This window comes from Pinus tabuliformis, chromosome 7 (assembly GCF_031772625.1).
Source record: "Pinus tabuliformis cultivar Carrire ecotype Pingquan chromosome 7, CPIR1, whole genome shotgun sequence".
In the NCBI taxonomy this organism is placed as follows: domain Eukaryota; kingdom Viridiplantae; phylum Streptophyta; class Pinopsida; order Pinales; family Pinaceae; genus Pinus; species Pinus tabuliformis.
In genome coordinates this window covers 993,504,953-993,517,309 of record NC_142293.1, presented here as the reverse complement: position 1 = coordinate 993,517,309, position 12,357 = coordinate 993,504,953, and the positions used below count along the sequence as shown (strand labels likewise).

At 33.3% G+C, this 12,357-nt stretch overlaps 1 pseudogene; it reads left to right on the top strand.

Annotated features, from left to right (window-relative positions):
• The window catches only part of LOC149250935 (non-structural maintenance of chromosomes element 4 homolog A pseudogene), a 162,244-nt pseudogene extending 153,847 nt beyond the window's left edge, over nucleotides 1-8,397 (top strand).
• Nucleotides 8,398-12,357: the final 3,960 nt, after the last annotated feature.

Below are 12,357 nucleotides of genomic sequence, written 5' to 3'. Positions count from 1 at the left end.
TACATTCCATACATTTTGATATATTCATAAAAGATAATGTTTTTAAAATTTATAAATAAATAAATAATTATAATTAAAAAATTTAACGATCATCCAGATTAAAATGAATGTTGAGTAGTTGAAAAAAGCAAAAAGACCATTATGTCGTGTTTTCTTCCTCGGCTTAGTGTATTCTTTTTTTTTTTTGGTAGGTAAGCACCCATAGGGGATTTGAACCACTGACCTATAGCAAGGAGTGCCTTAACACTGCACCCATTCAACGTCAATCCAAAGCCCTATGGGCTCCCACCTTAGTATATTCAAATGAATATTTAGTAGTTGAAAAAAAAGGCAAAGACCACAACAAGTTTTCTTCCTCGCCTTAGTGTATTCGAATGAATGTTGAGTAGTTGAAAAAAAAAGGAAAGACCATGGGCACAGTACAATCTGATCTATAACTATATGGAAAGAGGTATAGGTCGTTGGGTCCTACAATCTGATCTATAACTATATGGAAAGAGGTATAGGTCGTTGGGTCAATCTTTAGGGTTTATAGATCAATGGCCATTCTTAGAATTGATTTGCAAATTTGTTTTATATTTTCACATGAACTGTATGATGAGTAGGTGAAAAAAAAGGAAAGACCATGGGCACAGTACACGCCAATATGTGGCTATATGGAAACAAGTATAGGTAGTTGGATCAATTTTCAGGGTTTCTAGATGGATGGCCATTCTTAGAATTGACTTGTAAATGTATTTTATATTTTCACATGAAATGTTGCAGAAATACGCTGACAGTTATTGTTTCATGGTTGAATTTGGATGCGTTGAGAAATAAGATTGAGGAGGATCTCTTCAATGGCTTGCTCACAAAACATGGATCTATTTTTGGTGGGCAAATTTGGACCACGATGGAAGGATCAGAAGCCTTGGTCTTCTTTCAAGAGCCCAAGAAAACACTTGCACAGATACCCTTTCTCTCCTTTAATTCCTTCCTAGATTTCAATTGCTTCAAACAATCTACCAAATTTTTTACCTGAAATTAGGTTATTTGGTTTTTTTCTTTTTTTAAGAATTTAGCTTCAAATAAACTAGCCCCACAATTACTATATTGGCAATAAAATTTATATTAAATATACATTGAACCCTTATAGTAGTTTAGTAGTATACCACACCAAAAATTACAAAAATATTAGTTTGGTAGTATACCACACCAGGAAAACAATGGAAAAAACAACAACTTAGACTTCTGAGGGTAAATCCATGCCCTCCCTCATTTCAATGCAACACGAAAAGATTTTCTTCCTCTCTTTCCATTTCACGACAATTCTTAATCAGAAATCTCAATTTCAAGCTCTGTCACCAAAAATGGAATGAAAGTCTTCGTTTCTGAAAAAAAAATGTATAAAAAATGGAACGGTACGGAAAACGGTGTTTTATACAGTAGTTTTCGTTTTTTAATGCAAGAAACTGGGTTTTCCAAAAATTGTTCGTTTCTTGAGGAGTTGTTTTTAAAGAGACTTTTTGGAAGCTTTTCTGGTGGGTTTTTCCGGTCAAAATCGCAAGTTTGATAGCTAATTTCTAAGCGTCCCAGGGGTTTTTCACGGTGTTGAATCCAAATATGCAGTTAAAAAACCATTTTAAATAATACAAATCAAGATTTAACCTCAATTTTTTTTCTGCCCGATTCCGTCACCGGAATCTCCAAAAAGTCGCACTAAAGACAACTCCGTTTCTTGAAACTGTTTTATGGAAAACGTTAATGGTTCATTTGCAATATGGATCTCTTCCCAATTGCATGTAGACATGAACCATAAAAAGCATTGGTTTTCTGAATAGTTTTTGAAGGCATTTTCATACTCTATAGTTAGAAGTCAACCATATATAACTTAGATGCTAACGGAACAAGTTTGTTGCAAATAGGTTGAGTGTTCTCCCTAGTGACAACACCTTGCAATAGTGCTTAATATATCCTTAACAACATTGACTATTTAGGGATTTTATTAGTTAAAGTTATGTTATTTTTTTAATTGTAGTCATGGATGTGTAGCAGTGTATGGTTAAGTTTTTACAATTTTTTTTTATTGTTATTTTTGTGTTGCTTTTATTTAAAAGTGGATTTAGTGATTGTATCTAATATTTAAAATGTGTATTTTTATATAAAATTATAAATTTAAATGTATAAGGTTTTTTTTATATATTTTTATAAATTAATAATGTATATAGATATTTTATATATATTTTTATAAATTAGTTGTTAAATAATTTAGTTAATTTTTCTAGTTAATTAATTATTTTATATAAACATTGGGACACAATATTTTTTTTGCCATTGGTCTGGTTTATAACCTCTCAAATGATTGGAAAAGTATTTTGATAAAACCATCCTATAGAAACATTTATCAGTTATTAGACTATCTATAATATCAAATATCATCAACCAAAGACATTAATTTAATATATATAAAAAAAAAATTATCTATTATCCATCCCATTAATAGTTTTATCCCATAAATACTTTTTTCATCGATGATAAGAGAGATTATGTTAGGTAATTTGAAATAATAAAACTTAAGAGCAACAAGATATTGATTAATATGTGGATAATACAAACATAATTTCAACTATTATAAATATGGAAAGTTTCATAATTACATAAAAATAGTGATAAAAATAATTATAAATTTATAAAAATAAACCAGTCTCAAAAATAAAAATACAAAATAGAAATCCATCATTTAATAAATTTTAAATACAAAACAAATAGGAGTACTGCTACAAGAAAATGCTCCTCTTCATTTATAAATAATCAGCGTAGATCTATCTCTCGCGAGCATCAAGAGAGATCAAATCTCTCTCTCTCTCTCTCTCTCTCTCTCTCTCTCTCTCTCTCTCTCGAGCTACAAACGAAATCAAATCTCTCTCTCTCTCGAGCTACAAACGTGTTTAAGTGAAGAGATTTGATCCTCTCAATGCTTGATGCATAGTTAAAATGGATCTAGGTTGCTATAGGCTACATTGCAGAAAAATACTATGGACAAAAACCATGGGTTAGGAGTACCATGGGAAAAAACCATGGGCGAAAAAAAACTATTCACTCCAGAATTTTATGTTTTTAATTTTTTTTTATTTGAATTGATTTTGTTATTTTGATTGAGTTAAAATTCCAAATACTATAACATATTCCCTAGGTGGAAAGGGTCTCTTGGCACAAAAATCTAACAACCAAAAATATATTAAGAGGGGCCTAGAATAAAATACCTAGATTATGACATTTCTTTTCAAGACTTCAAGGTCTCTCTCGCTTGTTTTAATTTATGAAAGAAAATTGATGAGAACAAGCTAATAAATTAAATAAATATTAAATACAGAACCATGGAATCTAACAAAACCATGTGCAAAAACTAGCAAATTAAATGAATATAGAGTACAAAACAATGGAATATAACAAAACTATTGGCCATAACATTTTTTCAAAAGTTATTTTAACATAAACAAATCTAGGGACTAAAAAATAATGGTTTGTAAGTTCCAACCATGGGTGATAACATTTTTTTAAAAGTTATTTTAACATAATCATATTTAACAACTAAAAAAGAATGGTTTGGTATGTTATAACCACAAGTGATATTTATATATAATATTTAACTCAATAGAAATTAAAAAAATCACAATTATTAATTTATTTCACTTATTTATATTGATCAACCACACTAGTTAATTGGAAACATTGACTCACATAACAAATTTTAATGGATCCAACAGAATAAAATGGAAATTAATAAAAAACAACTAATATTAAGAAAAAATATCTAAATTTAACTATTAAAATTTAACATAAAAATAAATTTACTATAGAAAACCATATATATGATGCATTAAAATTATTAATATAAAAATAAATTTACTATAGAAAACCATATATATGATGCATTAAAATAAGTAATATAAAACATGACTACATATAATAATCATTTAATCAATGCAAATAAAAATATGAGATAGCCATTATACATTTTAACAATAATTATGGTAAATAATATATACTAGCCTAGATCCATCTTAATTTTGGATATGCCAACACCCTAAATGGATCAAATATCTTTTATTTAGTAATGTGTATAGATATTTTATATATATTTTTATAAATTAGTAGTTAAATAATTTAGTTAATTTTTTTTCTCACAAACTAGCAATTTAATATCTAGTCCAACTATACTTTTAAAATATATTATTTTTATTATTATAAAGATTAGTTTTCTATTATAATGGATTAAAGATAATTTTTTGGAAGTTTTCTCTTTAGATTTTGGCTTCAAACACATGTTGTAGTATTTATGGTTCTGCAAGTGGAAATAGTTTGAGACAACCCTCTATTTTTGGCTCTATATCCAATGGAGATCAACTCAATCTCCACCATCTTGTTACCCAACCATGAAAACAATAACCCAATAACTATGTGGAAAATGATACAATAGATCCCACATTTGAGGTCCACTAATGTCACATCCAAGAGTATATAAAATGTATGTGGGATCATGTACTCATCCGGAAAATTCAAAGGCTAAATCAAACTTGAATTCGGTGCCAAGTGTTTCTTCACTATTGTATTTGCCAACCTAGAGGATCAAACATGGGTATTCAAGAATGGCTTATGTGAGAAATGGAAGCTTTGTTGATCACTATATTAAGGAATCGCCATGTGAGCAGCTAAAGCCTATGAGCAACTACCTATGAACCATAGTATTCGAGAATGTTAATGATGAATACTTGGTTTTATGTTTCATATTTTTCTTGTTTTTTCTCTCTCCTCATTTCTTGAATGTGAAACAAATGCTTGGTCGTATGTTTCATATTTGCCTTGTTTTTCTCTCTCCTCATTTCTCGAATGTGAAATCTCCAAACTCCGTTTCTCGTCTCGTTGTCATTTCTCGTTTTGTTTCCCCTTTCTAGTTTCTAGTAACATAGATTTCAAGCCCTTCCTTCTAGCTTTGGTTGAATTTCTACATTGCTCTCAACTCCAAAAGCAGTTGCTAGAAGGGATGGGTAGAAATTTTGGTACCCAAGATAGAGTTAAAGAGGAAGAAACATTGAGTCAGACACTACAAGATTCCTCTCGTCGGGTAGAAGGATCACAACAAGGCCACAGTAAGCCCCCGAGAGAGAACGAAGATGCTACCACATGCATTGGTAACAATCAGAGTATGGTGCAACGCCGTATATTAAGGTCCACCAATGACATCATATTAGAAAAATTCTAAGCATGAAAATAGATTGAAACAAAAAAGGGAAACCCTCACTAACTCGTCAGGCCCTTGCTCAATAATTAGGCAACATTTGGGTATGAAAAATCAGCGATCCCTTCTTCAAAGTCCCTGTTTGCTTTTATAGATCTCTTCATATTGATGGCTGACTTCGACCCTCCTCAAATGGCCATTGGATGAGTGTTGGGCAGTTGCATTCGTTAAACTTCTTGGCAACTATTTGAAATTTTTTTAATTTAAAACTTTTATACAGAACTTTGACTTTCAGATTTTGGAATTTGGTCCATATGTTTTCCGCTCATGCCCCATTTGTTTAAATAAACTACATATTTATTTTCTTTTGATTACGTTTCCCAACTATGGCCGTGGATTTATCCTAGACAAGTAATGAAAATAAGATATGTTCCAGGGAATTTAACATATGTTTTTTCATCACTTGTATCAATATACTTTGACAGCACAAGCACGGAAACCCGAACCCATCACTTCATCGCACTATGACCAATAGAGAATTTCCTAGTTGTTGAGCACAACACATAGCCCATATCATTCGAAGGTATACTGGTGTTATTCTTTCACCTTGAGATGGATATATATTTGTTTTATTGCAGCAGGGAAATGACCGCTACATTACGATACATCAACTATACTCAAAGGCAAAAACTATTTTTCCAGTACAACCACATTGAGAGTAATAAGTATCTTCCCATGTGTCATCATAGAAACAGATTCCATTTTTCTAATTCATTGTGTTTCTCATTCTAGTGGTCACTATTATTATGCAAGTTCCTCCTGTCACTTTTTGCCTCCATGAAAGTTGATAAGAAAATACTAAGACAATGGTAAATGTCAAATTTTAATAGACATTCTGAAAACCTTTTTGATCCATTTTCTAACATGGTCCACAATCTGCTTTGATAGTACTATGATGTATCTCTTACAAAACTTGATTGTCTTTCATAGTTGGACAAATAATTTGATAAATGGTCTCTTTAAATCTATCTTGGACTCGAATGTTATTGGATGTTCTTGAAGATGGGCCAACTATTCATCCAAAACGTCCAAACATATTAATAACAACACACAGTGTAACAGAAATATTCATCCTCATCTAATTATTAAATGCAAAAATATTCCTCTAAAAGCTTGGATTTCCCATACACTCGGGATATTACTTATATAACCCCTGGTTTTAGTTTCTCTTGCATGTTTGGAAATTCAACTGGAATATGTCAAAATATAGAGTTCCTTGATGTCTTCACTCCAACTTCTTGGATGTCATCTCAAAGAAAGGCTCAAAGGATATTCCAAATATTATGTTTAGAGGTGGCCATTTCCACCCGAAAGGCCGAGTATCCATGCCATCAATCACACTTTTCTATGCATGTGTACATTACCAAGCAATTTATCATCAATAAACATTGTTGCAATACAATAATTGTTCAAATAAATTTCTGAGACGTTCTGATATCTAAAGAGATTTCCTTATCAAGCTCAAGTTCAGCAAAGCATCCAACATATGGATCATGAAACAATGGATCCTCACACTAATATATTCACCATGGGACTAAGACAAAGATATAAAAATTGTAAACTCCCTCATGTAGATGAGAAAGTGGTGTTGGAAACTCTCCATGTTAGAATTGACATCCTTACCATATTCAAATGGTGTCCTTCCTCAATGTAAACAATTCTCCAATAATATGGCCACTCTCCCACATGTGTCACTTCTCCCAATCCTCATGCTTAATTGGCACACTGCACCTATGCATTTCATTCGACAATGCATATGTCTTGGGACTTTATATCCATTGTAGTGGGCCTTCATCCCTCTTCTATTACAAAGAAGACTTCTCAGGGTAGGGGGAATCACAACTCCCTGCCCTCCCTCATTTCAATGCAACACAAAAATCTTTTCTTTCTCTCTTTCCATTTCACGGCAGTTCTTCATTCAGAAATATCAATTTCAAGCCCTTCCTTCTAGCTTTGGTTGAATATTTTCATTTCTATCAACTCCAAAAGCAGGTGATAGAAAGGATGGGTAGAAGGCTTGTTACCCAAGCTAGAGTTAAAGAGGAAGAAACATTGAGTTAGACACAGAAGATTCCTCTCGTGGGGTAAAAGGATCACAACAAGGCCAAAGTAAGCCCTCGAGAGAGAAAGAAGATGCTACTGCATGTAGTGGTAACAATCAGAGTATGGTGCAACATTGTATATTAAGGTACCATTATCATCCCCTTAAGACTTCGATTGTTGAGGAGAGAGAAAATATTTTAAAAGCAGAATCTGGCAAATTTGAGGCTATAATTAGCAAAGTGGAAAGCTTGCACAATTTTGTTTAGAGACCTCGTGAGCAAGTTATAGATGTTGATACACTCTTTGATCTCACATCCACACTTGCTACTATTAACAGAACACAAAACAATTATGGTGATACTCCATTTGATTTTATTAGTAGTGATATTCTAAGAATCTATAGTGACCAGGCATATGGAAGCAGGTCTTTGGATGGAAATGACGATCAAACCCAAATATTATGGAGAAATATTGGGCTTCTAGCTGCTTCTGTTTTCCAACATGTGGTAGGAATTCTCACTATACTTGGACCAATGGATAATGAACCGAAGCAAAGGAAAGCTATAGTACAGAGAAAATAGACTAAGCCAAAAGAAAGCACTCGACCCGAAGCAGTGAAAGAGTCCTCGGAAGATGAAAAATCAGAAACAGACAAGAATATGGCAAGCATATTTAACATTTTGCGAAAACAGAAACAAGCCAGACTAGAGAATTTGGTTCTAAATAGAATATCATTTTCCCATACAGTAGAAAACATCTTTGCGTTATCATTTCTAGTAAAGGATGGTAGAGTTGAAATAACTGTCGATGAAAATGGAAAACATTTTGTTGTCCCCAAAAATGCTCCCAGAGCTACAGAAATGGCATCTCGAGAATCTTCTTACAACCAATTTGTTTTTCGGTTTAATTTTAAAGACTGGAAGTTGATGATGGAAGATATTGAAAGTGGTGAGGAGTTGATGCCTCACAGAACCAATCCACTTATGATTCTTTGTTCTGAGAAGGCTGTAGAGACTCCTATTAGAGAAATTTCAAGACACAGGGGCAGTGTGGTACTTGCAACTCTTGAGGTGTAGGAGGATGAATGTGGAAGTGATGATGGTTGTGGAGGTCTTCAAAGACCGGCACCAAATAAGCGAAATAAGTGTCTCCTATGACTTTTGCTTCTTTTTTGGGTGCTTTTCGTTGGAAACTATCTTTGTTTCTATCAATGCACTGTAATTGATACAGGAAGCTAATCTTTAATTTAAGCAATATGGTATATAAACAATGCTATCTTGTTCTCATAATTAGTTATAATTAAGTTTACTGGCAGTGCAAACCCCTGGTCATGTAGTACACCCCTTTAGGCATGGTTCCAAGGTCTAGGCAGAAGAATGGCATCACGTAAAAGGAAAATGTTAATGTAAGATGTCAACTTTGATCTGTTAAACCATAATTAGTCTCCTTGTGACAGTATGTTGTAATTTTATGTTTGATAATTATTTTGAGATACCACACAAGAACAAAGTTTCTGATTGTGTAGTTGGTTTAATTTGAGAATACATAGATATGAGAGTACTAGGGTAAGGCCAGGTGAAAATAGATGTAAATATAAAGGTTAAAAAATCTAGCTAGCAGCCCTTACCATACCCAAACCCTTTTACTGGCACTACAGGGATAGAGAGATCCACCTAGAGGCATGTGGAGAATAAGTAGGGATATGCATGCTCTGGATTGACTAATTTCTTGAGCCTAGCTCAACCAGGCGCAACTAGTACATGGCAAGATATTGGGAATATATATATATATATATATATATATATATATATATATATATATATATATATATATATATATATATATATATATATTAAGTATGTGTATATGAAATTCATTATGTCCCCTTTTGATTTTCAAGGTGGGAGGAATGCAATGGAGAAAGGGAGATTGTATTTGTCCTCTATATCCCACCTATCAGGACACTAGGATAAGTCCCAATAATAAGAGTTGGGTTTGCTCATAAGTATATGATTGTAAAAGGCCATCATGAACTTTATTAAGCTAAGTCATCCTTTAGTTGAGTTTCATCCTTTAGTTGAAGCTTCAAGCAAGATACTCGGCCTCTTTTCAACCCTTCAGTCTTCCTGGAATAGATACAAAACAACCCTATTTAACCCATGTTGAATGCCTCTTCTTGCTGTGATCTTAAACTTCAAACTTCGGCCCTTATCCCTACAAGAGCACCCAATAACAACACTCAAAACAACCTCTCTTTCACACGTTGTACCTATAGCAAAACATAAGACTTCCACATTGCTTCTAGGGCTTCTTTCTTGTTGTCTTATGGATCCTTCTTGTAGTGGCTAGGGCCTCCCTTTGACTGCATCTAGGGCCTCTCTGAGTGTTGCTTTAGACCTTCCTTGACTGCGGCTATATGATTCTCCTTGATGGTTGATAAGGGGCTCCCTCTTGCTATGGATTAAGGCCTCCTTTGTTGTGGATAAGAGCCTTCCTTTTGTTGCGTATCTGGCCTCCCTTGACTGTGTCTTTATGCCTCTCTTGACTACATATTAGGCCTCTCTCTATACTGCATCTTAGGCCTCTATCTTATTGTGGCTAAGCCTCCTTTTGACTGCGGTTAGGGCTACCTTTTACTGTAGCTAGGGCTTCCTTTTTAACTATGGCTAGAGCTCCTTCAAGACTGCATCTAGGTCTCCCTTCATGACTATAGTTAGGGCTCCTTTGTGACTGCAACTAGGGCTCACACTATTGTAGCCTGCTATCCTTATGCTGCCCAGGGACTCCTGCACTGTAGCACTCTTTGTTGCTTCATCCTCATCCGTCTCTACCCACATCCACCAGTCCTGCTACTCTCTCTTCGGGGCTCCTGTAGCAAGGTATAATCCAAGAGGTTGGGTACCTCAAGTATCTGCCCCTCATTGATTGTAGTCCTCCCGACTACAGCTCGATCTCTCCCCACCTCTTCTCGAGATGTACATGAGCACTCTCTGTAGTCCCTAACATGCCCTAGGACACTACGACATGAGCACTAGTGCATTAACTATGCTAAAAGGTCACTTTCTTGTTAATTTGACCATGAATATCTCTTCTACAAAGCAATATTTCTTAGCTTTGTTTACATTAGTGGTTTGATAAGAACATTTCTACAGTCTCTTCACTGAATTTCTTAAAGTTTTTATATTTATTCTTTTTGACAAGAAAGGGCTAACATTTTACCCTAGCTAAGTAAGGATTCTTTAAATAACCTTCTAGCTTGGTTAATTTTTTTTCCATCTAAGCTTGGAAAAGTGTCGTGAATTTACATTGAACAATGTAAGAATATAGTATTCTCCAGAAACAATCAAGCCAACTCTTTCATTTTGCAAATTACCTACTAGTTCTAGGCATATTCTTTGAAATTTCTATGTTGAAGGTGTTGGATTTAGGTAAGTGATATAGAATGCACACCTATAGTTCTATTATTCACCTATTAGACCAGTGAAAATTATAGGCAAAATTGGAAGGGTTGGACATGAATGTTCCAACCATACTCTTATTGGACTACAATACATATATTCATAACACATACCTACAATATTATTGTTCACCTATTCTGCTAGTGCATATTGTAGGCAAACTGTTAGTGTTGGACTTCGTTGTCTCAAGTTCACACACCAGCGCTAAAGATTTAACGTATTGTGTGCATACTTAGATATGTTTGACATTGTAAGCTAACTGTTTAAATAAATGCATGTATAAAATTTCTATATTAGCTAAATAACCATCAATATTTTTTTCTAGCATTTTGGGCTGAATTCACAATAGTATGCTAAAAAGTGTCATTTCAATGTCTGGAAATTAGGATATATAAATGTGAGATATATACTCTAAATCTTTGGGTTATCTACTTTTCAAGTCTGAGTTTTTTACGGCTACATGTTAATTGTTTGAACTTTGAACTTTGAATAAATTACTGAATGGATTTCATAAATACTCGAATGAATGGACTTCATAAGGCAATGGTACCATAAATTGTGTTATTTCAAAGATTTGACTTCCATATTTTCACAAAATACAATATCCTTAATAAATACTTATATGTATAGATAATTATGGTTAGGATTATATATGTGTTGGAGGGGTTCCTTTATGTTTTACTATAATCCTGATGCTAACAAGCTTTAGCTGATTTTTTTCATCAATTGTTCATAGAATATGCAAAAGATTTCATTGTCAAAATGTGGCAAAAATTACATTTCTCCTGATTTTTTTTTATTGTTCATGACAAGATAATCATGTTGCAGGAATGGGGTATCCTACAGTTTGTTTCAATTTGTGGATATTTTTTTCCTCCCATTTTTTTACAAGGATGTAGATTTTATTTTCATGTTGATGGTTTTTGCATGTATCTTATCTAGCCCTAGATGTTGGTAATGGAGCGGATCTTGAGAAGTAGTCATGGAAACAGACTATCAAAGGTTAATGTTACAATACCACTTCCACCTGGTATCAAAAAACGTTTAATGGTAAGTGACATAAAGAAGAGTTATTTAATGACAGGGTTCAAAGGGAAACCTCATGTCTTAGTTCTAAGTCATTTATTTGCGTTTCTTAGCTCTATATCATCTATTTTTTAGCTTTAACAGATCAATTATTTCACTAATCCAATACGCATGGATTGTATTTCTCACTCGATGTTAGTTACTTGACATGGTTGATATAACATTCAATTCTAGACCACTTTTATTTTAAGTCAGAGATTTTATTGATTAAAAGAATGTTCATATTTTGATTGGTTTACTTGGAGGTTGATTTAATTTTTTTTTCTAAATTCCATGTGGATGTTATTTTTTTAGGTTGAGCTCTTTGCACCAGTAAGGTCATATGAGTCCTAGAACATAGGTATACAACAAGAACATCTTTGGCCTTTGTTGTGTATATGTTATTCTTTATATCATTCATGGATGGTTATTGATTATGTAAAACAGAGGATGGGAAGGTCCTGCCAATTCTCTTGAAAAAAAAATGGAGTGGTAGAATTGTGTTTTAAAGGG